Source organism: Pseudophryne corroboree, unplaced genomic scaffold (genome assembly GCF_028390025.1).
Source record: "Pseudophryne corroboree isolate aPseCor3 unplaced genomic scaffold, aPseCor3.hap2 scaffold_1848, whole genome shotgun sequence".
Classification (NCBI taxonomy): domain Eukaryota; kingdom Metazoa; phylum Chordata; class Amphibia; order Anura; family Myobatrachidae; genus Pseudophryne; species Pseudophryne corroboree.
The window spans coordinates 47,020-72,445 of NW_026968486.1; the positions used below are offsets into that span (position 1 = coordinate 47,020).

The following is a 25,426-nucleotide window of genomic DNA, read 5'->3' on the forward strand; positions in this document are numbered from 1 at the left end:
TTTCAGTAGACATTGAAATGAGGATGCATCTTGCTGCCTTTCCAATGAAGCAAGTTTAATTTAGTAATAGGTGAAAAACCATCCTTACAAAGGTGTTAATCAGAGACTTGGCTTTGTGGACACTTTTCAGAGAACAAATTTGTTAGCATAAAAATAAAGCCAGAAAATGAAGAGCTGTTTAATCACTCGATTGGATTTTTCTGCCAGCATATTTTTTTTCTCTGCAACCCACTGCTAAATTGTGCTTCCTAGCTGTTTTTTATAAAATCACTGAATCAAATCTAACTCTGATTACATCAGAGAAGGCCATGTACCCTACACCATAAGATGAGGTATGAAATTTTGACTTGTCTACTTAAATATCACCAAAATCTGATCACAAGGTTAATTATGTCCCTGGGTGGGATTGAACCACCAACCTTTTGGTTAATAGCCAAACACACTAACCGATTGCACCACAGAGACACTTTGCAAAAGTCCATACTGACAAAGGCTAATAAGCATTCATCTAAAACGTTTCCTAGAAAAACTTTAAAAAGTCAATAATCTGGAGAGTTTTTGTAAGATGTTTCTTCCATCAACCAACGAAGAAACACATTGGTACTTTCCCATGATGAGTGAGTGCTTCAGGATCTCTTGCACTTACATGTGCAGCAGAGTACTGCAATGGAAGCATGCTGGGCCCATAACCCAGAGGTAGGCAGATTGAAACTATCCTCTGCTATATGCATTTTTTTGTTTGTTAATTAAAGTAATCCAAAACTGGGATTGATATTTTGGCTCTTTTATTTTTACTTAAAGTACAATAACTTTTACCATTTTAATTTGTTTTAATAGTATATTGACAGTATAGTTTTCTATCAAAAATCCACTTAATTTTCTTTACCCTGTTATTAAAATGGTAATTGACAAAAAAACTACATTGTCACCAGAAGAGCAATACAAAATGTACAAGTGATATATTAAAATCATCTTTCCAGCTTGAATTTCAATGATGCATTGGGGCAACAATTTTGTGAGAAACATCTTCACCCTTAAATAAAGATTTTCGTAATTCCTTACCTGTGTGCTAATTAGATACCACCTTGTTTTCACATTAAACAGACTTCCACATGAGAAAGCAGCAAGGATGCAGTGGCGTTAATGTTTCCTGGTGTCAACCTGTATTATTTCAGTAGACATTGAAATGAGGATACATCTTGCTGCCTTTCCAATGAAGCAAGTTTAATTTAGTAATAGGTGAAAAACCATCCCTACAAAGGTGTTAATCAGAGACTTGGCTTTGTGGACACTTTTCAGAGAACAAATTTGTTAGCATAAAAATAAAGCCAGAAAATAAAGAGCTCTTTAATCACTCGATTGGATTTTTCTGCCAGCATATTTTTTTTCTCTGCAACCCACTGCTAAATTGTGCTTCCTAGCTGTTTTTTATAAAATCACTGAATCAAATCTAACTCTGATTACATCAGAGAAGGCCAGGTACCCTACACAATAAGAGGGGGTTTGAAATTTTGACTTGTCTACTTAAATATCACCAAAATCTGATCACAAGGTCAATTACGTCCCTGGGTGGGATTGAACCACCAACCTTTTGGTTAATAGCCGAACACACTAACCGATTGCGCCACCGAGACACTTTGTAAACAGTACATACTGACAAAGGCTAATAAGCATACATCTAGAACGTTTCCTAGAAAAATATTAAAAAATCAATAATCTGGAGAGTTTTTGTAAGATGTTTCTTCCATCAACCAATGAATAAACACATTGGTACTTTCCCATGATGAGTGAGTGCTTCAGGATCTCTTGCACTTACATGTGCAGCAGAGTACTGCAATGGAAGCATGCTGGACCCATAACCCAGAGGTAGGCAGATTGAAACTATCCTTTGCTATATGCATTTTTTTTGTTAATTTAAGTAATCAAAACTGGGATTGATATTTTTGCTCTTTTATTTTTACTTAAAGTACAATAACTTTTACCATTTTAATTTGTTTTAATAGTATATTGACAGTATAGTTTTCTTTCAAAAATCCACTTAATTTTCTTTACCCGATTATTAAAATGGTAATTGACAAAAAAAACTACATTGTCACCAGAAGAGCAATACAAAATGTACAAGTGATATATTAAAATCATCTTTCCAGCTTGAATTTCAATGATGCATTGGGGCAACGATTTTGTGAGAAACATCTTCACCCTTAAATAAAGATTTTCTTAATTCCTTACCTGTGTGCTAATTAGATATCACCTTGTTTTCATATTAAACAGACTTTTACATGAGAAAGCAGCAAGGATGCAGTGGCGTTAATGTTTCCTGGTGTCAACCTGTATTATTTCAGTAGACATTGAAATGAGGATGCATCTTGCTGCCTTTCCAATGAAGCAAGTTTAATTTAGTAATAGGTGAAAAACCATCCTTACAAAGGTGTTAATCAGAGACTTGGCTTTGTGGACACTTTTCAGAGAACAAATTTGTTAGCATAAAAATAAAGCCAGAAAATAAAAAACTGTTTAATCACTCAATTGGATTTTTCTGCCAGCATATTTTTTTTCTCTGCAACCCACTGCTAAATTGTGCTTCCTAGCTGTTTTTATAAAATCACTGAATAAAATCTAACTCTGATTACATCAGAGAAGGCCAAGTACCCTACACCATAACAGGGGGTTTGAAATTTTGACTAGTCTACTTAAAGATCACCAAAATCTGATAACAAGGTCAATTAGGTCCCTGGGTGGGATTGAACCACCAACCTTTTGGTTAATAGCCGTACATACTAACTGATTGCGCCACAGAGACACTTTGCAAAAGTCCATACTGACAAAGGCTAATAAGCATTCATCTAAAACGTTTCCTAGCAAAACTTTAAAAAGTCAATAATCTGGAGAGTTTTTGTAAGATGTTTCTTCCATCAACCAACGAAGAAACACATTGGTACTTTCCCATGATGAGTGAGTGCTTCAGGATCTCTTGCACTTACATGTGCAGCAGAGTACTGCAATGGAAGCATGCTGGACCCATAACCCAGAGGTAGGCAGATTGAAACTATCCTCTGCTGTATGCTTTTTTTTTTGTTAATTAAAGTAATCCAAAACTGGGATTGATATTTTGGCTCTTTTATTTTTACTTAAAGTACAATAACTTTTACCATTTTAATTTGTTTTAATAGTATATTGACAGTATTGTTTTCTTTCAAAAATCCACTTAATTTTATTTACCCTATTATTAAAATGGTAATTGACAAAAACAAACTACATTGTCACCAGAAGAGCAATACAAAATGTACAAGTGATATATTAAAATCATCTTTCCAGCTTGAATTTCAATGATGCATTGGGGCAACGATTTTGTGAGAAACATCTTCACCCTTAAATAAAGATTTTCTTAATTCCTTACCTGTGTGCTAATTAGATAATTAGATATCACCTTGTTTTCACATTAAACAGACTTCCACATGAGAAAGCAGCAAGGATGCAGTGGCGTTAATGTTTCCTGGTGTCAACCTGAATTATTTCAGTAGACATTGAAATGAGGATGCATCTTGCTGACAGCCAACATCCCGAAGGCGAGTATTGGAGGGAGGGTTAGGACCGGGGGAGGGGGTGTTAGGGAAGGCACTAGGGGGGGGGGGGTTAGTCCTAGCTGCCACCCCCTGAGGGTTAGCCCTATCCGCCACCCCCCCAGAGGGTTAGGATTAGGTATCATATGACTGCTGGAATCCCGAGCGCCGGATGCCATACCCAACCCCCTTTACTTTTTCAGGCATTTCTATCTCTCCTCTCTCTATGGTGTTCCGATTGCCCACTTTCCCTTGTGCTTTTCTCTCTCTCTCTCTCTCCTTTGTTTAGAGCATCAGTTTCTGTAGTCCACTTTATCCTTATTTTTTCCAGTGTTTCACTATCTCTCTGATGTAATGAGGATGTATGGTCTAGAGGGATCAGTAATGCATTGTACTGTATAGAGGCGTCAGGGATGTAGCGTAGGGTATAGAGGCGTCAGGGATGTAGCGTAGGTTATAGAGGCATCAGGAATGTAGCGTAGGGAATAGAGGCATCAGGGATGTAGCGTAGGGTATAGAGGCGTCAGGGATGTAGCATAGGGAATAGAGGCGTCAGGGATGTAGCGTAGGGAATAGAGGCGTCAGGGATTTAGCTTAGGAAATATAGGCATCAGGGATGTACTAGCAGGTATATAGAGGTCAGTGTACTGTATAGAGGGTAGAGATGAGCGGGTTCGGTTCCTCGGAATCCGAACCCGCCCGAACTTCAGGTTTTTTTACACGGGGCCGAGCGACTCGGATCTTCCCGCCTTGCTCGGTTAACCCGAGCGCGCCCGAACGTCATCATCCCGCTGTCGGATTCTCGCGAGGCTCGTATTCTATCGCGAGACTCGGATTCTATATAAGGAGCCGCGCGTCGCCGCCATTTTCACACGTGCATTGAGATTGATAGGGAGAGGACGTGGCTGGCGTCCTCTCCGTTTAGACTAGAGTACTAGAGAGAGACACAAATTTTGGGGAGCATATTATTAGGAGGAGTACTACTTGCTGCTGATAGTGTGACCAGTGACCACCAGTTTAATTAATCCGTTCTCTGCCTGAAAAAAAACGATACACAGTGTGACACAGTCACATACCATATCTGTGCTCAGCCCAGTGTGCTGCATTATATGTAATACTGTATATCATTATCTGACTGTGCTGAGTGCTCACTGCTCACACAGCTTAATTGTGGGGGAGACTGGGGAGCAGTTATAGCAGGAGTACATATTTTAAGTACAGTGCACACTTTTGCTGCCAGAGTGCCACTGCCAGTGTGACTGACCAGTGACCACTGACCACCAGTATTGTGATTGTCTGCTGACCACCAGTATATTGTGATTGTCTGCCTGAAAAAGTTAAACACTCGTCGTGTGGTGTTTTTATAAACGCATTCTGCAGACAGTGTCCAGCAGGTCCGTCATTACATAATATATACCTGTCCGGCTGCAGTACTAGTGTGATATATATATATATTTTAATTTTATCTCACTATCATCCAGTCTATATTAGCAGCAGACACAGTACGGTAGTCCACGGCTGTAGCTACCTCTGTGTCGGCAGTCGCTCGTCCATCCATAATTGTATACCACCTACCCGTGGTTTTTTTTTTCTATCTTCTTGATACTAGTAGCTTACTTTAGGAGTCTGCAGTGCTGAGTCTGACAGACAGTGTCCAGCAGGTCCGTCATTACATAATATATACCTGTCCGGCTGCAGTACTAGTGTGATATATAATATATATATATTTTAATTTTATCTCATTATCATCCAGTCTATATTAGCAGCAGACACAGTACGGTAGTCCACGGCTGTAGCTACCTCTGTGTCGGCAGTCGCTCGTCCATCCATAATTGTATACCACCTACCCGTGTTTTTTCTTTTCTTCTATCTTCTTGATACTAGTAGCTTACTTTAGGAGTCTGCAGTGCTGACAGACAGTGTCCAGCAGGTCCGTCATTACATAATATATACCTGTCCGGCGCCAGTACTAGTGTGATATATATATATATATTTTAATTTTATCTCATTATCATCCAGTCTATATTAGCAGCAGACACAGTACGGTAGTCCACGGCTGTAGTAGCTACCTCTGTGTCGGCAGTCGCTCGTCCATCCATAATTGTATACCACCTACCCGTGTTTTTTTTTTTTTCTATCTTCTTGATACTAGTAGCTTACTTTAGGAGTCTGCAGTGCTGACAGACAGTGTCCAGCAGGTCCGTCATTACATAATATATACCTGTCCGGCTGCAGTACTAGTGTGATATATATATATATTTTAATTTTATCTCATTATCATCCAGTCTATATTAGCAGCAGACACAGTACGGTAGTCCACGGCTGTAGCTACCTCTGTGTCGGCAGTCGCTCGTCCATCCATAATTGTATACCACCTACCCGTGGTTTTTTTTTTTCTATCTTCTTGATACTAGTAGCTTACTTTAGGAGTCTGCAGTGCTGACAGACAGTGTCCAGCAGGTCCGTCATTACATAATATATACCTGTCCGGCTGCAGTACTAGTGTGATATATATATATATATTTTAATTTTATCTCATTATCATCCAGTCTATATTAGCAGCAGACACAGTACGGTAGTCCACGGCTGTAGTTACCTCTGTGTCGGCAGTCGCTCGTCCATCCATAATTGTATACCACCTACCCGTGGTTTTTTTTTTTCTATCTTCTTGATACTAGTAGCTTACTTTAGGAGTCTGCAGTGCTGACAGACAGTGTCCAGAAGGTCCGTCATTACATAATATATACCTGTCCGGCTGCAGTACTAGTGTGATATATATATATATATTTTAATTTTATCTCATTATCATCCAGTCTATATTAGCAGCAGACACAGTACGGTAGTCCACGGCTGTAGCTACCTCTGTGTCGGCAGTCGCTCGTCATCCATAAGTATACTAGTATCCATCCATCTCCATTGTTTACCTGAGGTGCCTTTTAGTTGTGCCTATTAAAATATGGAGAACAAAAATGTTGAGGTTCCAAAAATAGGGAAAGATCAAGATCGACTTCCACCTCGTGCTGAAGCTGCTGCCACTAGTCATGGCCGAGACGATGAAATGCCAGCAACGTTGTCTGCCAAGGCCGATGCCCAATGTCATAGTACAGAGCATGTAAAATCCAAAACACCAAATATCAGTAAAAAAAGGACTCAAAAATCTAAAATAAAATTGTCGGAGGAGAAGCGTAAACTTGCCAATATGCCATTTACCACACGGAGTGGCAAGGAACGGCTGAGGCCCTGGCCTATGTTCATGGCTAGTGGTTCAGCTTCACATGAGGATGGAAGCACTCAGCCTCTCGCTAGAAAAATGAAAAGACTCAAGCTGGCAAAAGCACAGCAAAGAACTGTGCGTTCTTTGAAATCCCAAATCCACAAGGAGAGTCCAATTGTGTCGGTTGCGATGCCTGACCTTCCCAACACTGGACGTGAAGAGCATGCGCCTTCCACCATTTGCACGCCCCCTGCAAGTGCTGGAAGGAGCACCCGCAGTCCAGTTCCTGATAGTCAGATTTGTTTGTTTTTGGATTTTTGGATCAGGTTTGTTTTTGGATTTCAAGTCCTGCCTTCTGGTTTGGCCACGGCACCTCGGATATTCACCAAGGTCATGGCCGTGATGACGACCCTTCACCATCAGAGAATCAGGATCCTGCCAAATCTGGACGACTTGCTGATCCTGGTGAACTCCCAAGAGGTTCTCCACAGTTATCTGGAACTGGCGGTCCAATTCCTAAAAGTCCACGGGTGGCTCATCAACTGAAAAAAGTCCTCGCTGGTCCCTGCTCGGAACATTGTGCACCTAGGGGCACTGCTGGACACACACAGCCAACAATTGTTTCTGTCTCCAGAGAAAGTCCTGAAAATTCAGGACAGTATCGTCCTCTCTCGCCCAAGAGTGTTGATACACACAGCGATGCAAGTACTAGACCTCATGGTGTCGGCTTTCGATATGGTAGAGTACGCTCAATTTCATTACCGCCCTCTGCAGAGGTTAATCCTCTCCAAGTGGGACGGCCTGCCTCATCGGATGATGTCTCAAATGATCTCCTTGACTCCGGAGGTTCGTCTGACACTGAGCTGGTGGCTACAGGACCAACAGTTGAGCAGGGGCCATCCCTTCTGGATCTCCAACTGTGTCCTCCTGACAATGGATGCCAGTCTTTTGGGCTGGGCCATGGTGTTGGAGCAACACTTTCTCCAGGGTCGGTGGACCAGGGAGGAATCTCTCCTCCTGATATACATTCTGGAATTGCAGGCAGTGTTCAATTAATTGACACTGGCCCTGCCTCTAGTACAAAACAGGCCTGTTCAAGTACAATCTGACAACGCCACCATGGTAGTGTACACAAATCATCAAGGCGGCACTCGAAACTGCATGGCAAAGCTGGAAGTATCAAAAATCCTCCGTTGGGTAGAAAGTCATCTGACAGCAATATCGGCAGTGTTCATTCCCGGAGTCCTCAACTAGGAAGCGGATTTCCTCAGTCGTCAGGACGTTCACGCTGGAGAGTGGAGAGGCCGCAGCAGAAATGTCTGCACTGGTGTCAGTAGGTGACTGAGGCAGGGATGACTTGGAGATAGTGGGTGACTGAAGCATGTATGAGTGGGAGATAGTGGGTGACTGAGGCCGGGGTGACTGGGAGATAGTGGGTGACAGGGAGATAGTGGGTTACTGAGGGAGGGGTGATAGGAAGGGGTTGGGTAAGTATGGGAAGAAAGTGGGTGACAGGTATAATAAATGACTAAGGCAGGGGTGATAGGGAGATAGTGGATGACTGTGGCAGGGGTGACAGGGACAGTAAGAGACTGAGGCATGGGTGACAGGGATAGTGGCTGACTGAGGCAGGGGTGACTGGGAGATAGTGGGTGACTGAGGCAGGGTTGACAGGGATAGTGGGTGACTGAAGCAGGGGTGATAGGGTGACAGTGGGTGACTAAAGCAGGGGTGACTGGTATAGTGGGTGACTGAGGCAGGGATCGCAGATATAGTGGTTGACTGAGGCAGCGGTGACTGGGAGATAGTGGGTAACTGAGGCAGGGGTGACAGGGAAAGTGTGTGACTCAGGCAGGGGTGATAGGGAGATAGTGGGCTGCATATCTCTGCCTCACTGCAGCAGCACATTCCTGCTTCAATGACAGCAGCACATCCCTACCTCACTTATAGCAGCACATCCCTGCCTCGCTGACAGCAGCACATCCCTGCCTCGCTGACAGCAGCACATCCCTGCCTCGCTGACAGCAGCACATCCCTGCTTCACTGACAGCAGCACATCCCTGCTTCGCTGACAGCAGCACATCCCTGCTTCGCTGACAGCAGCACATCCCTGCCTCGCTGACAGCAGCACATCCCTGTCTCGCTGACAGCAGCACAGCACTGCTTCGCTGACAGCAGCACATCACTGCTTCACTACCAGCAGCACATCCCTGCCTCACTGGCAGCAGCACATCCCTGCCTTACTGACAGCTGTATATAGGGCCTAATTCAGACCTGATCCCTGCTGTGCATATTCACACAACAGGAGATCAGGTCTGAAGTGCGTGTGTGCTGGTGCCGCAGTGCACCGGCACATGCCAGAGATGCGATCAGCATCTCTGCCCAGTGAGCGCCTCTGCCTGATTAATCTGGAGAGTTTTTGTAAGATGTTTCTTCCATCAACCAACGAAGAAACACATTGGTACTTTCCCATGATGAGTGAGTGCTTCAGGATCTCTTGCACTTACATGTGCAGCAGAGTACTGCAATGGAAGCATGCTGGGCCCATAACCCAGAGGTAGGCAGATTGAAACTATCCTCTGCTATATGCATTTTTTTTTTGTTAATTTAAGTAATCAAAAACTGGGATTGATATTTTGTCTCTTTTATTTTTACTTAAAGTACAATAACTTTTACCATTTTAATTTGTTTTAATAGTATATTGACAGTATTGTTTTCTTTCAAAAATCCACTTCATTTTCTTTACCCTATTATTAAAATGGTAATTGACAAAAACAAACTACATTGTCACCAGAAGAGCAATACAAAATGTACAAGTGATATATTAAAATCATCTTTCCAGCTTGAATTTCAATGATGCATTGGGTCAACAATTTTGTGAGAAACATCTTCACCCTTAAATAAAGATTTTCTTAATTCCTTACCTGTGTGCTAATTAGATATCACCTTGTTTTCACATTAAACAGACTTCCACATGAGAAAGCAGCAAGGATGCAGTGGCGTTAATGTTTCCTGGTGTCAACCTGTATTATTTCAGTAGACATTGAAATGAGGATACATCTTGCTGCCTTTCCAATGAAGCAAGTTTAATTTAGTAATAGGTGAAAAACCATCCCTACAAAGGTGTTAATCAGAGACTTGGCTTTGTGGACACTTTTCAGAGAACAAATTTGTTAGCATAAAAATAAAGCCAGAAAATAAAGAGCTGTTTAATCACTCAATTGGATTTTTCTGCCAGCATATTTTTTTTCTCTGCAACCCACTGCTAAATTGTGCTTCCTAGCTGTTTTTATAAAATCACTGAATCAAATCTAACTCTGATTACATCAGAGAAGGCCAGGTACCCTACACCAAAACAGGGGGTTTGAAATTTTGACTTGTCTACTTAAAGATCACCAAAATCTGATAACAAGGTCAATTAGGTCCCTGGGTGGGATTGAACCACCAACCTTTTGGTTAATAGCTGTACATACTAACTGATTGCGCCACAGAGACACTTTGCAAAAGTCCATACTGACAAAGGCTAATAAGCATTCATCTAAAACGTTTCCTAGAAAAACTTTAAAAAGTCAATAATCTGGAGAGTTTTTGTAAGATGTTTCTTCCATCAACCAACGAAGAAACACATTGGTACTTTCCCATGATGAGTGAGTGCTTCAGGATCTCTTGAACTTACATGTGCAGCAGAGTACTGCAATGGAAGCATGCTGGGCCCATAACCCAGAGGTAGGCAGATTGAAACTATCCTCTGCTATATGCATTTTTTTTTTTGTTAATTAAAGTAATCCAAAACTGGGATTGATATTTTGTCTCTTTTATTTTTACTTAAAGTACAATAACTTTTACCATTTTAATTTGTTTTAATAGTATATTGACAGTATTGTTTTCTTTCAAAAATCCACTTCATTTTCTTTACCCTATTATTAAAATGGTAATTGACAAAAACAAACTACATTGTCACCAGAAGAGCAATACAAAATGTACAAGTGATATATTAAAATCATCTTTCCAGCTTGAATTTCAATGTTGCATTGGGTCAACAATTTTGTGAGAAACATCTTCACCCTTAAATAAAGATTTTCTTAATTCCTTACCTGTGTGCTAATTAGATATCACCTTGTTTTCACATTAAACAGACTTCCACATGAGAAAGCAGCAAGGATGCAGTGGCGTTAATGTTTCCTGGTGTCAACTTGTATTATTTCAGTAGACATTGAAATGAGGATGCATCTTGCTGCCTTTCCAATGAAGCAAGTTTAATTTAGTAATAGGTGAAAAACCATCCTTACAAAGGTGTTAATCAGAGACTTGGCTTTGTGGACACTTTTCAGAGAACAAATTTGTTAGCATAAAAATAAAGCCAGAAAATGAAGAGCTGTTTAATCACTCGATTGGATTTTTCTGCCAGCATATTTTTTTTCTCTGCAACCCACTGCTAAATTGTGCTTCCTAGCTGTTTTTTATAAAATCACTGAATCAAATCTAACTCTGATTACATCAGAGAAGGCCATGTACCCTACACCATAAGATGAGGTATGAAATTTTGACTTGTCTACTTAAATATCACCAAAATCTGATCACAAGGTTAATTATGTCCCTGGGTGGGATTGAACCACCAACCTTTTGGTTAATAGCCAAACACACTAACCGATTGCACCACAGAGACACTTTGCAAAAGTCCATACTGACAAAGGCTAATAAGCATTCATCTAAAACGTTTCCTAGAAAAACTTTAAAAAGTCAATAATCTGGAGAGTTTTTGTAAGATGTTTCTTCCATCAACCAACGAAGAAACACATTGGTACTTTCCCATGATGAGTGAGTGCTTCAGGATCTCTTGCACTTACATGTGCAGCAGAGTACTGCAATGGAAGCATGCTGGGCCCATAACCCAGAGGTAGGCAGATTGAAACTATCCTCTGCTATATGCATTTTTTTGTTTGTTAATTAAAGTAATCCAAAACTGGGATTGATATTTTGGCTCTTTTATTTTTACTTAAAGTACAATAACTTTTACCATTTTAATTTGTTTTAATAGTATATTGACAGTATAGTTTTCTATCAAAAATCCACTTAATTTTCTTTACCCTGTTATTAAAATGGTAATTGACAAAAAAACTACATTGTCACCAGAAGAGCAATACAAAATGTACAAGTGATATATTAAAATCATCTTTCCAGCTTGAATTTCAATGATGCATTGGGGCAACAATTTTGTGAGAAACATCTTCACCCTTAAATAAAGATTTTCGTAATTCCTTACCTGTGTGCTAATTAGATACCACCTTGTTTTCACATTAAACAGACTTCCACATGAGAAAGCAGCAAGGATGCAGTGGCGTTAATGTTTCCTGGTGTCAACCTGTATTATTTCAGTAGACATTGAAATGAGGATACATCTTGCTGCCTTTCCAATGAAGCAAGTTTAATTTAGTAATAGGTGAAAAACCATCCCTACAAAGGTGTTAATCAGAGACTTGGCTTTGTGGACACTTTTCAGAGAACAAATTTGTTAGCATAAAAATAAAGCCAGAAAATAAAGAGCTCTTTAATCACTCGATTGGATTTTTCTGCCAGCATATTTTTTTTCTCTGCAACCCACTGCTAAATTGTGCTTCCTAGCTGTTTTTTATAAAATCACTGAATCAAATCTAACTCTGATTACATCAGAGAAGGCCAGGTACCCTACACAATAAGAGGGGGTTTGAAATTTTGACTTGTCTACTTAAATATCACCAAAATCTGATCACAAGGTCAATTACGTCCCTGGGTGGGATTGAACCACCAACCTTTTGGTTAATAGCCGAACACACTAACCGATTGCGCCACCGAGACACTTTGTAAACAGTACATACTGACAAAGGCTAATAAGCATACATCTAGAACGTTTCCTAGAAAAATATTAAAAAATCAATAATCTGGAGAGTTTTTGTAAGATGTTTCTTCCATCAACCAATGAATAAACACATTGGTACTTTCCCATGATGAGTGAGTGCTTCAGGATCTCTTGCACTTACATGTGCAGCAGAGTACTGCAATGGAAGCATGCTGGACCCATAACCCAGAGGTAGGCAGATTGAAACTATCCTTTGCTATATGCATTTTTTTTGTTAATTTAAGTAATCAAAACTGGGATTGATATTTTTGCTCTTTTATTTTTACTTAAAGTACAATAACTTTTACCATTTTAATTTGTTTTAATAGTATATTGACAGTATAGTTTTCTTTCAAAAATCCACTTAATTTTCTTTACCCGATTATTAAAATGGTAATTGACAAAAAAAACTACATTGTCACCAGAAGAGCAATACAAAATGTACAAGTGATATATTAAAATCATCTTTCCAGCTTGAATTTCAATGATGCATTGGGGCAACGATTTTGTGAGAAACATCTTCACCCTTAAATAAAGATTTTCTTAATTCCTTACCTGTGTGCTAATTAGATATCACCTTGTTTTCATATTAAACAGACTTTTACATGAGAAAGCAGCAAGGATGCAGTGGCGTTAATGTTTCCTGGTGTCAACCTGTATTATTTCAGTAGACATTGAAATGAGGATGCATCTTGCTGCCTTTCCAATGAAGCAAGTTTAATTTAGTAATAGGTGAAAAACCATCCTTACAAAGGTGTTAATCAGAGACTTGGCTTTGTGGACACTTTTCAGAGAACAAATTTGTTAGCATAAAAATAAAGCCAGAAAATAAAGAGCTGTTTAATCACTCAATTGGATTTTTCTGCCAGCATATTTTTTTTCTCTGCAACCCACTGCTAAATTGTGCTTCCTAGCTGTTTTTATAAAATCACTGAATCAAATCTAACTCTGATTACATCAGAGAAGGCCAAGTACCCTACACCATAACAGGGGGTTTGAAATTTTGACTTGTCTACTTAAAGATCACCAAAATCTGATAACAAGGTCAATTAGGTCCCTGGGTGGGATTAAACCACCAACCTTTTGGTTAAAAGCCGTACATACTAACTGATTGCGCCACAGAGACACTTTGCAAATTTCCATACTGACAAAGGCTAATAAGCATTCATCTAAAACGTTTCCTAGAAAAACTTTAAAATGTCAATAATCTGGAGAGTTTTTGTAAGATGTTTCTTCCATCAACCAACGAAGAAACACATTGGTACTTTCCCATGATGAGTGAGTGCTTCAGGATCTCTTGCACTTACATGTGCAGCAGAGTACTGCAATGGAAGCATGCTGGGCCCATAACCCAGAGGTAGGCAGATTGAAACTATCCTCTGCTATATGCATTTTTTTTTGTTAATTAAAGTAATCCAAAACTGGGATTGATATTTTGTCTCTTTTATTTTTACTTAAAGTACAATAACTTTTACCATTTTAATTTGTTTTAATAGTATATTGACAGTATTGTTTTCTTTCAAAAATCCACTTCATTTTCTTTACCCTATTATTAAAATGGTAATTGACAAAAACAAACTACATTGTCACCAGAAGAGCAATACAAAATGTACAAGTGATATATTAAAATCATCTTTCCAGCTTGAATTTCAATGATGCATTGGGTCAACAATTTTGTGAGAAACATCTTCACCCTTAAATAAAGATTTTCTTAATTCCTTACCTGTGTGCTAATTAGATATCACCTTGTTTTCACATTAAACAGACTTCCACATGAGAAAGCAGCAAGGATGCAGTGGCGTTAATGTTTCCTGGTGTCAACTTGTATTATTTCAGTAGACATTGAAATGAGGATGCATCTTGCTGCCTTTCCAATGAAGCAAGTTTAATTTAGTAATAGGTGAAAAACCATCCTTACAAAGGTGTTAATCAGAGACTTGGCTTTGTGGACACTTTTCAGAGAACAAATTTGTTAGCATAAAAATAAAGCCAGAAAATGAAGAGCTGTTTAATCACTCGATTGGATTTTTCTGCCAGCATATTTTTTTTCTCTGCAACCCACTGCTAAATTGTGCTTCCTAGCTGTTTTTTATAAAATCACTGAATCAAATCTAACTCTGATTACATCAGAGAAGGCCATATACCCTACACCATAAGAGGAGGTTTGAAATTTTGACTTGTCTACTTAAATATCACCAAAATCTGATCACAAGGTTAATTACGTCCCTGGGTGGGATTGAACCACCAACCTTTTGGTTAACAGCCAAACACACTAACCGATTGCGCCACAGAGACACTTTGCAAAAAGTACATACTGACAAAGGCTAATAAGCATACATCTAGAACGTTTCCTAGAAAAACATTAAAAAATCAATAATCTGGAGAGTTTTTGTAAGATGTTTCTTCCATCAACCAACGAATAAACACATTGGTACTTTCCCATGATGAGTGAGTGCTTCAGGATCTCTTGCACTTACATGGGCAGCAGAGTACTGCAATGGAAGCATGCTGGACCCATAACCCAGAGGTAGGCAGATTGAAACTATCCTTTGCTATATGCATTTTTTTTGTTAATTTAAGTAATCAAAACTGGGATTGAAATTTTTGCTCTTTTATTTTTACTTAAAGTACAATAACTTTTACCATTTTAATTTGTTTTAATAGTATATTGACAGTATAGTTTTCTTTCAAAAATCCACTTAATTTTCTTTACCCTGTTATTAAAATGGTAATTGACAAAAAAACTACATTGTCACCAGAAGAGCAATACAAAATGTACAAGTGATATATTAAAATCATCTTTCCAGCTTGAATTTCAATGATGCATTGGGGCAACAATTTTGTGAGAAACATCTTCACCCTTAAATAAAGATTTTCGTAATTCCTTACCTGTGTGCTAATTAGATATCACCTTGTTTTCACATTAAACAGACCTCCATGTGAGAAAGCAGCAAAGATGCAGTGGCGTTAATGTTTCCTGGTGTCAACCTGTATTATTTCAGTAGACATTGAAATGAGGATGCATCTTGCTGCCTTTCCAATGAAGCAAGTTTAATTTAGTAATAGGTGAAAAACCATCCTTACAAAGGTGTTAATCAGAGACTTGGCTTTGTGGACACTTTTCAGAGAACAAATTTGTTAGCATAAAAATAAATTCCAGAAAATGAAGAGCTGTTTAATCACTCAATTGGATTTTTCTGCCAGCATATTTTTTTTCTCTGCAACCCACTGCTAAATTGTGCTTCCTAGCTGTTTTTTATAAAATCACTGAATCAAATCTAACTCTGATTACATCAGAGAAGGCCAGGTACCCTACACAATAAGAGGGGGTTTGAAATTTTGACTTGTCTACTTAAATATCACCAAAATCTGATCACAAGGTCAATTACGTCCCTGGGTGGGATTGAACCACCGACCTTTTGGTTAATAGCCGAACACACTAACCGATTGCGCCACCAAGACACTTTGCAAACAGTACATACTAACAAAGGCTAATAAGCATACATCTAGAACGTTTCCTAGAAAAATATAAAAAAATCAATAATCTGGAGAGTTTTTGTAAGATGTTTCTTCCATCAACCAATGAATAAACACATTGGTACTTTCCCATGATGAGGGAGTGCTTCAGGATCTCTTGCACTTACATGTGCAGCAGAGTACTGCAATGGAAGCATGCTGGACCCATAACCCAGAGGTAGGCAGATTGAAACTATCCTTTGCTATATGCATTTTTTTTTGTTAATTTAAGTAATCAAAACTGGGATTGATATTTTTGCTCTTTTATTTTTACTTAAAGTACAATAACTTTTACCATTTTAATTTGTTTTAATAGTATATTGACAGTATAGTTTTCTTTCAAAAATCCACTTAATTTTCTTTACCCTATTATTAAAATGGTAATTGACAAAAAAAACTACATTGTCACCAGAAGAGCAATACAAAATGTACAAGTGATATATTAAAATCATCTTTCCAGCTTGAATTTCAATGATGCATTGGGGCAACAATTTTGTGAGAAACATATTCACCCTTAAATAAAGATTTTCGTAATTTCTTACCTGTGTGCTAATTAGATATCACCTTGTTTTCACATTAAACAGACTTCCACATGAGAAAGCAGCAAGGATGCAGTGGCGTTAATGTTTCCTGGTGTCAACCTGTATTATTTCAGTAGACATTGAAATGAGGATGCATCTTGCTGCCTTTCCAATGAAGCAAGTTTAATTTAGTAATAGGTGAAAAACCATCCCTACAAAGGTGTTAATCAGAGACTTGGCTTTGTGGACACTTTTCAGAGAACAAATTTGTTAGCATAAAAATAAAGCCAGAAAATGAAGAGCTGTTTAATCACGCAATTTGATTTTTTTGCCAGCATATTTCTTTTTCTCTGCAACCCACTGCTAAATTGTGCTTCCTAGATGTTTTTATAAAATCACTGAATCAAATCTAACTCTGATTACATCAGAGAAGGCCATGTACCCTACACCATAACAGGGGGTATGAAATTTGACTTGTCTACTTAAAGATCACCAAAATCTGATAACAAGGTCAATTAGGTCCCTGGGTGGGATTGAACCACCAACCTTTTGGTTAATAGCCGTACATACTAACTGATTGCGCCACAGAGACACTTTGCAAAAGTTCATACTGACAAAGGCTAATAAGCATTCATCTAAAACGTTTCCTAGAAAAACTTTAAAAAGTCAATAATCTGGAGAGTTTTTGTAAGATGTTTCTTCCATCAACCAACGAAGAAACACATTGGTACTTTCCCATGATGAGTGAGTGCTTCAGGATCTCTTGCACTTACATGTGCAGCAGAGTACTGCAATGGAAGCATGCTGGGCCCATAACCCAGAGGTAGGCAGATTGAAACTATCCTCTGCTATATGCATTTTTTTTTGTTAATTAAAGTAATCCAAAACTGGGATTGATATTTTGGCTCTTTTATTTTTACTTAAAGTACAATAACTTTTACCATTTTAATTTGTTTTAATAGTATATTGACAGTATTGTTTTCTTTCAAAAATCCACTTCATTTTCTTTACCCTATTATTAAAATGGTAATTGACAAAAACAAACTACATTGTCACCAGAAGAGCAATACAAAATGTACAAGTGATATATTAAAATCATCTTTCCAGCTTGAATTTCAATGATGCATTGGGGCAACGATTTTGTGAGAAACATCTTCACCCTTAAATAAAGATTTTCTTAATTCCTTACCTGTGTGCTAATTAGATATCACCTTGTTTTCATATTAAACAGACTTTTACATGAGAAAGCAGCAAGGATGCAGTGGCGTTAATGTTTCCTGGTGTCAACCTGTATTATTTCAGTAGACATTGAAATGAGGATGCATCTTGCTGCCTTTCCAATGAAGCAAGTTTAATTTAGTAATAGGTGAAAAACCATCCCTACAAAGGTGTTAATCAGAGACTTGGCTTTGTGGACACTTTTCAGAGAACAAATTTGTTAGCATAAAAATAAAGCCAGAAAATAAAGAGCTGTTTAATCACTCAATTGGATTTTTCTGCCAGCATATTTTTTTTCTCTGCAACCCACTGCTAAATTGTGCTTCCTAGCTGTTTTTATAAAATCACTGAATCAAATCTAACTCTGATTACATCAGAGAAGGCCAAGTACCCTACACCATAACAGGGGGTTTGAAATTTTGACTTGTCTACTTAAAGATCACCAAAATCTGATAACAAGGTCAATTAGGTCCCTAGGTGGGATTAAACCACCAACCTTTTGGTTAAAAGCCGTACATACTAACTGATTGCGCCACAGAGACACTTTGCAAATTTCCATACTGACAAAGGCTAATAAGCATTCATCTAAAACGTTTCCTAGCAAAACTTTAAAAAGTCAATAATCTGGAGAGTTTTTGTAAGATGTTTCTTCCATCAACCAACGAAGAAACACATTGGTACTTTCCCATGATGAGTGAGTGCTTCAGGATCTCTTGAACTTACATGTGCAGCAGAGTACTGCAATGGAAGCATGCTGGGCCCATAACCCAGAGGTAGGCAGATTGAAACTATCCTCTGCTATATGCATTTTTTTTTTGTTAATTAAAGTAATCCAAAACTGGGATTGATATTTTGTCTCTTTTATTTTTACTTAAAGTACAATAACTTTTACCATTTTAATTTGTTTTAATAGTATATTGACAGTATTGTTTTCTTTCAAAAATCCACTTAATTTTCTTTACCCTATTATTAAAATGGTAATTGACAAAAACAAACTACATTGTCACCAGAAGAGCAATACAAAATGTACAAGTGATATATTAAAATCATCTTTCCAGCTTGAATTTCAATGATGCATTGGGTCAACAATTTTGTGAGAAACATCTTCACCCTTAAATAAAGATTTTCTTAATTCCTTACCTGTGTGCTAATTAGATATCACCTTGTTTTCACATTAAACAGACTTCCACATGAGAAAGCAGCAAGGATGCAGTGGCGTTAATGTTTCCTGGTGTCAACTTGTATTATTTCAGTAGACATTGAAATGAGGATGCATCTTGCTGCCTTTCCAATGAAGCAAGTTTAATTTAGTAATAGGTGAAAAACCATCCTTACAAAGGTGTTAATCAGAGACTTGGCTTTGTGGACACTTTTCAGAGAACAAATTTGTTAGCATAAAAATAAAGCCAGAAAATGAAGAGCTGTTTAATCACTCGATTGGATTTTTCTGCCAGCATATTTTTTTTCTCTGCAACCCACTGCTAAATTGTGCTTCCTAGCTGTTTTTTATAAAATCACTGAATCAAATCTAACTCTGATTACATCAGAGAAGGCCATGTACCCTACACCATAAGAGGAGGTTTGAAATTTTGACTTGTCTACTTAAATATCACCAAAATCTGATCACAAGGTTAATTACGTCCCTGGGTGGGATTGAACCACCAACCTTTTGGTTAATAGCCGAACACACTAACCGATTGCGCCACAGAGACACTTTGCAAACAGTACATACTGACAAAGGCTAATAAGCATACATCTAGAACGTTTCCTAGAAAAACATTAAAAAATCAATAATCTGGAGAGTTTTTGTAAGATGTTTCTTCCATCAACCAATGAATAAACACATTGGTACTTTCCCATGATGAGTGAGTGCTTCAGGATCTCTTGCACTTACATGTGCAGCAGAGTACTGCAATGGAAGCATGCTGGACCCATAACCCAGAGGTAGGCAGATTGAAACTATCCTTTGTTATATGCATTTTTTTTTGTTAATTTAAGTAATCAAAACTGGGATTGATATTTTTGCTCTTTTATTTTTACTTAAAGTACAATAACTTTTACCATTTTAATTTGTTTTAATAGTATATTGACAGTATAGTTTTCTTTCAAAAATCCGCTTAATTTTCTTTACCCTATTATTAAAATGGTAATTGACAAAAAAAACTACATTGTCACCAGAAGAGCAATACAAAATGTACAAGTGATATATTAAAATCATCTTTCCAGCTTGAATTTCAAAGATGCATTGGGGCAACAATTTTGTGAGAAACATCTTCACCCTTAAATAAAGATTTTCGGAATTTCTTACCTGTGTGCTAATTAGATATCACCTTGTTTTCACATTAAACAGACTTCCACATGAGAAAGCAGCAAGGATGCAGTGGCGTTAATGTTTCCTGGTGTCAACTTGTATTATTTCAGTAGACATTGAAATGAGGATGCATCTTGCTGCCTTTCCAATGAAGCAAGTTTAATTTAGTAATAGGTGAAAAACCATCCCTACAAAGGTGTTAATCAGAGACTTGGCTTTGTGGACACTTTTCAGAGAACAAATTTGTTAGCATAAAAATAAAGCCAGAAAATGAAGAGCTGTTTAATCACGCAATTTGATTTTTTTGCCAGCATATTTCTTTTTCTCTGCAACCCACTGCTAAATTGTGCTTCCTAGATGTTTTTATAAAATCACTGAATCAAATCTAACTCTGATTACATCAGAGAAGGCCAGGTACCCTACACCATAACAGGGGGTATGAAATTTGACTTGTCTACTTAAATATCACCAAAATCTGATAACAAGGTCAATTGGTGGGATTGAACCACCAACCTTTTGGTTAATAGCCGTACATACTAACTGATTGCGCCACAGAGACACTTTGCAAAAGTTCATACTGACAAAGGCTAATAAGCATTCATCTAAAACGTTTCCTAGAAAAACTTTAAAATGTCAATTATCTGGAGAGTTTTTGTAAGATGTTTCTTCCATCAACCAACGAAGAAACACATTGGTACTTTCCCATGATGAGTGAGTGCTTCAGGATCTCTTGCACTTACATGTGCAGCAGAGTACTGCAATGGAAGCATGCTGGGCCCATAACCCAGAGGTAGGCAGATTGAAACTATCCTCTGCTATATGCATTTTTTTTTTGTTAATTAAAGTAATCCAAAACTCGGATTGATATTTTGTCTCTTTTATTTTTACTTAAAGTACAATAACTTTTACCATTTTAATTTGTTTTAATAGTATATTGACAGTATTGTTTTCTTTCAAAAATCCACTTCATTTTCTTTACCCTATTATTAAAATGGTAATTGACAAAAACAAACTACATTGTCACCAGAAGAGCAATACAAAATGTACAAGTGATATATTAAAATCATCTTTCCAGCTTGAATTTCAATGATGCATTGGGTCAACAATTTTGTGAGAAACATCTTCACCCTTAAATAAAGATTTTCTTAATTCCTTACCTGTGTGCTAATTAGATATCACCTTGTTTTCACATTAAACAGACTTCCACATGAGAAAGTAGCAAGGATGCAGTGGAGTTAATGTTTCCTGGTGTCAACTTGTATTATTTCAGTAGACATTGAAATGAGGATGCATCTTGCTGCCTTTCCAATGAAGCAAGTTTAATTTAGTAATAGGTGAAAAACCATCCTTACAAAGGTGTTAATCAGAGACTTGGCTTTGTGGACACTTTTCAGAGAACAAATTTGTTAGCATAAAAATAAAGCCAGAAAATGAAGAGCTGTTTAATCACTCGATTGGATTTTTCTGCCAGCAAATTTTTTTTCTCTGCAACCCACTGCTAAATTGTGCTTCCTAGCTGTTTTTTATAAAATCACTGAATCAAATCTAACTCTGATTACATCAGAGAAGGCCATGTACCCTACACCATAAGAGGAGGTTTGAAATTTTGACTTGTCTACTTAAATATCACCAAAATCTGATCACAAGGTTAATTACATCCCTGGGTGGGATTGAACCACCAACCTTTTGGTTAACAGCCAAACACACTAACCGATTGCGCCACAGAGACACTTTGCAAAAAGTACATACTGACAAAGGCTAATAAGCATACATCTAGAACGTTTCCTAGAAAAACATTAAAAAATCAATAATCTGGAGAGTTTTTGTAAGATGTTTCTTCCATCAACCAACGAATAAACACATTGGTACTTTCCCATGATGAGTGAGTGCTTCAGGATCTCTTGCACTTACATGGGCAGCAGAGTACTGCAATGGAAGCATGCTGGACCCATAACCCAGAGGTAGGCAGATTGAAACTATCCTTTGCTATATGCATTTTTTTTGTTAATTTAAGTAATCAAAACTGGGATTGATATTTTTGCTCTTTTATTTTTACTTAAAGTACAATAACTTTTACCATTTTAATTTGTTTTAATAGTATATTGACAGTATAGTTTTCTTTCAAAAATCCACTTAATTTTCTTTACCCTGTTATTAAAATGGTAATTGACAAAAAAACTACATTGTCACCAGAAGAGCAATACAAAATGTACAAGTGATATATTAAAATCATCTTTCCAGCTTGAATTTCAATGATGCATTGGGGCAACAATTTTGTGAGAAACATCTTCACCCTTAAATAAAGATTTTCGTAATTCCTTACCTGTGTGCTAATTAGATATCACCTTGTTTTCACATTAAACAGACTTCCATGTGAGAAAGCAGCAAAGATGCAGTGGCGTTAATGTTTCCTGGTGTCAACCTGTATTATTTCAGTAGACATTGAAATGAGGATGCATCTTGCTGCCTTTCCAATGAAGCAAGTTTAATTTAGTAATAGGTGAAAAACCATCCTTACAAAGGTGTTAATCAGAGACTTGGCTTTGTGGACACTTTTCAGAGAACAAATTTGTTAGCATAAAAATAAATTCCAGAAAATGAAGAGCTGTTTAATCACTCAATTGGATTTTTCTGCCAGCATATTTTTTTTCTCTGCAACCCACTGCTAAATTGTGCTTCCTAGCTGTTTTTTATAAAATCACTGAATCAAATCTAACTCTGATTACATCAGAGAAGGCCAGGTACCCTACACAATAAGAGGGGGTTTGAAATTTTGACTTGTCTACTTAAATATCACCAAAATCTGATCACAAGGTCAATTACGTCCCTGGGTGGGATTGAACCACCAACCTTTTGGTTAATAGCCGAACACACTAACCGATTGCGCCACCGAGACACTTTGCAAACAGTACATACTGACAAAGGCTAATAAGCATACATCTAGAACGTTTCCTAGAAAAATATTAAAAAATCAATAATCTGGAGAGTTTTTGTAAGATGTTTCTTCCATCAACCAATGAATAAACACATTGGTACTTTCCCATGATGAGGGAGTGCTTCAGGATCTCTTGCACTTACATGTGCAGCAGAGTACTGCAATGGAAGCATGCTGGACCCATAACCCAGAGGTAGGCAGATTGAAACTATCCTTTGCTATATGCATTTTTTTGGTTAATTTAAGTAATCAAAACTGGGATTGATATTTTTGCTCTTTTATTTTTACTTAAAGTACAATAACTTTTACCATTTTAATTTGTTTTAATAGTATATTGACAGTATAGTTTTCTTTCAAAAATCCACTTAATTTTCTTTACCCTATTATTAAAATGGTAATTGACAAAAAAAACTACATTGTCACCAGAAGAGCAATACAAAATGTACAAGTGATATATTAAAATCATCTTTCCAGCTTGAATTTCAATGATGCATTGGGGCAACAATTTTGTGAGAAACATCTTCACCCTTAAATAAAGATTTTCGTAATTTCTTACCTGTGTGCTAATTAGATATCACCTTGTTTTCACATTAAACAGACTTCCACATGAGAAAGCAGCAAGGATGCAGTGGCGTTAATGTTTCCTGGTGTCAACCTGTATTATTTCAGTAGACATTGAAATGAGGATGCATCTTGCTGCCTTTCCAATGAAGCAAGTTTAATTTAGTAATAGGTGAAAAACCATCCCTACAAAGGTGTTAATCAGAGACTTGGCTTTGTGGACACTTTTCAGAGAACAAATTTGTTAGCATAAAAATAAAGCCAGAAAATGAAGAGCTGTTTAATCACGCAATTTGATTTTTTTGCCAGCATATTTCTTTTTCTCTGCAACCCACTGCTAAATTGTGCTTCCTAGATGTTTTTATAAAATCACTGAATCAAATCTAACTCTGATTACATCAGAGAAGGCCAGGTACCCTACACCATAACAGGGGGTATGAAATTTGACTTGTCTACTTAAAGATCACCAAAATCTGATAACAAGGTCAATTAGGTCCCTGGGTGGGATTGAACCAACAACCTTTTGGTTAATAGCCGTACATACTAACTGATTGCGCCACAGAGACACTTTGCAAAAGTTCATACTGACAAAGGCTAATAAGCATTCATCTAAAACGTTTCCTAGAAAAACTTTAAAAAGTCAATAATCTGGAGAGTTTTTGTAAGATGTTTCTTCCATCAACCAACGAAGAAACACATTGGTACTTTCCCATGATGAGTGAGTGCTTCAGGATCTCTTGCACTTACATGTGCAGCAGAGTACTGCAATGGAAGCATGCTGGGCCCATAACCCAGAGGTAGGCAGATTGAAACTATCCTCTGCTATATGCATTTTTTTGTTTGTTAATTAAAGTAATCCAAAACTGGGATTGATATTTTGTCTCTTTTATTTTTACTTAAAGTACAATAACTTTTACCATTTTAATTTGTTTTAATAGTATATTGACAGTATTGTTTTCTTTCAAAAATCCACTTCATTTTCTTTACCCTATTATTAAAATGGTAATTGACAAAAACAAACTACATTGTCACCAGAAGAGCAATACAAAATGTACAAGTGATATATTAAAATCATCTTTCCAGCTATAATTTCAATGATGCATTGGGGCAACGATTTTGTGAGAAACATCTTCACCCTTAAATAACGATTTTCTTAATTCCTTACCTGTGTGCTAATTAGATATCACCTTGTTTTCACATTAAACAGACTTCCACATGAGAAAGCAGCAAGGATGCAGTGGCGTTAATGTTTCCTGGTGTCAACCTGTATTATTTCAGTAGACATTGAAATGAGGATGCATCTTGCTGCCTTTCCAATGAAGCAAGTTTAATTTAGTAATAGGTGAAAAACCATCCTTACAAAGGTGTTAATCAGAGACTTGGCTTTGTGGACACTTTTCAGAGAACAAATTTGTTAGCATAAAAATAAAGCCAGAAAATAAAAAACTGTTTAATCACTCAATTGGATTTTTCTGCCAGCATATTTTTTTTCTCTGCAACCCACTGCTAAATTGTGCTTCCAAGCTGTTTTTATAAAATCACTGAATCAAATCTAACTCTGATTACATCAGAGAAGGCCAAGTACCCTACACCATAACAGGGGGTTTGAAATTTTGACTTGTCTACTTAAAGATCACCAAAATCTGATAACAAGGTCAATTAGGTCCCTGGGTGGGATTGAACCACCAACCTTTTGGTTAATAGCCGTACATACT

The 25,426-nt window shown here is 37.6% G+C and overlaps 3 non-coding genes across 3 annotated transcripts; all 3 read right to left on the minus strand.

Annotated features, from left to right (window-relative positions):
- Positions 1 to 391: 391 nt before the first annotated feature.
- On the minus strand, positions 392 to 465 carry TRNAN-AUU (transfer RNA asparagine (anticodon AUU)). The gene has a single exon. It is a non-coding gene; the product is annotated as a tRNA-Asn (tRNA).
- Positions 466 to 11,366: 10,901 nt separating this feature from the next.
- TRNAN-AUU (transfer RNA asparagine (anticodon AUU)) lies at positions 11,367 to 11,440 on the minus strand. The gene has a single exon. It is a non-coding gene; the product is annotated as a tRNA-Asn (tRNA).
- Positions 11,441 to 14,870: 3,430 nt separating this feature from the next.
- TRNAN-GUU (transfer RNA asparagine (anticodon GUU)) lies at positions 14,871 to 14,944 on the minus strand. Its single transcript has one exon. It is a non-coding gene; the product is annotated as a tRNA-Asn (tRNA).
- Between the last annotated feature and the right edge of the window lie 10,482 nt (positions 14,945 to 25,426).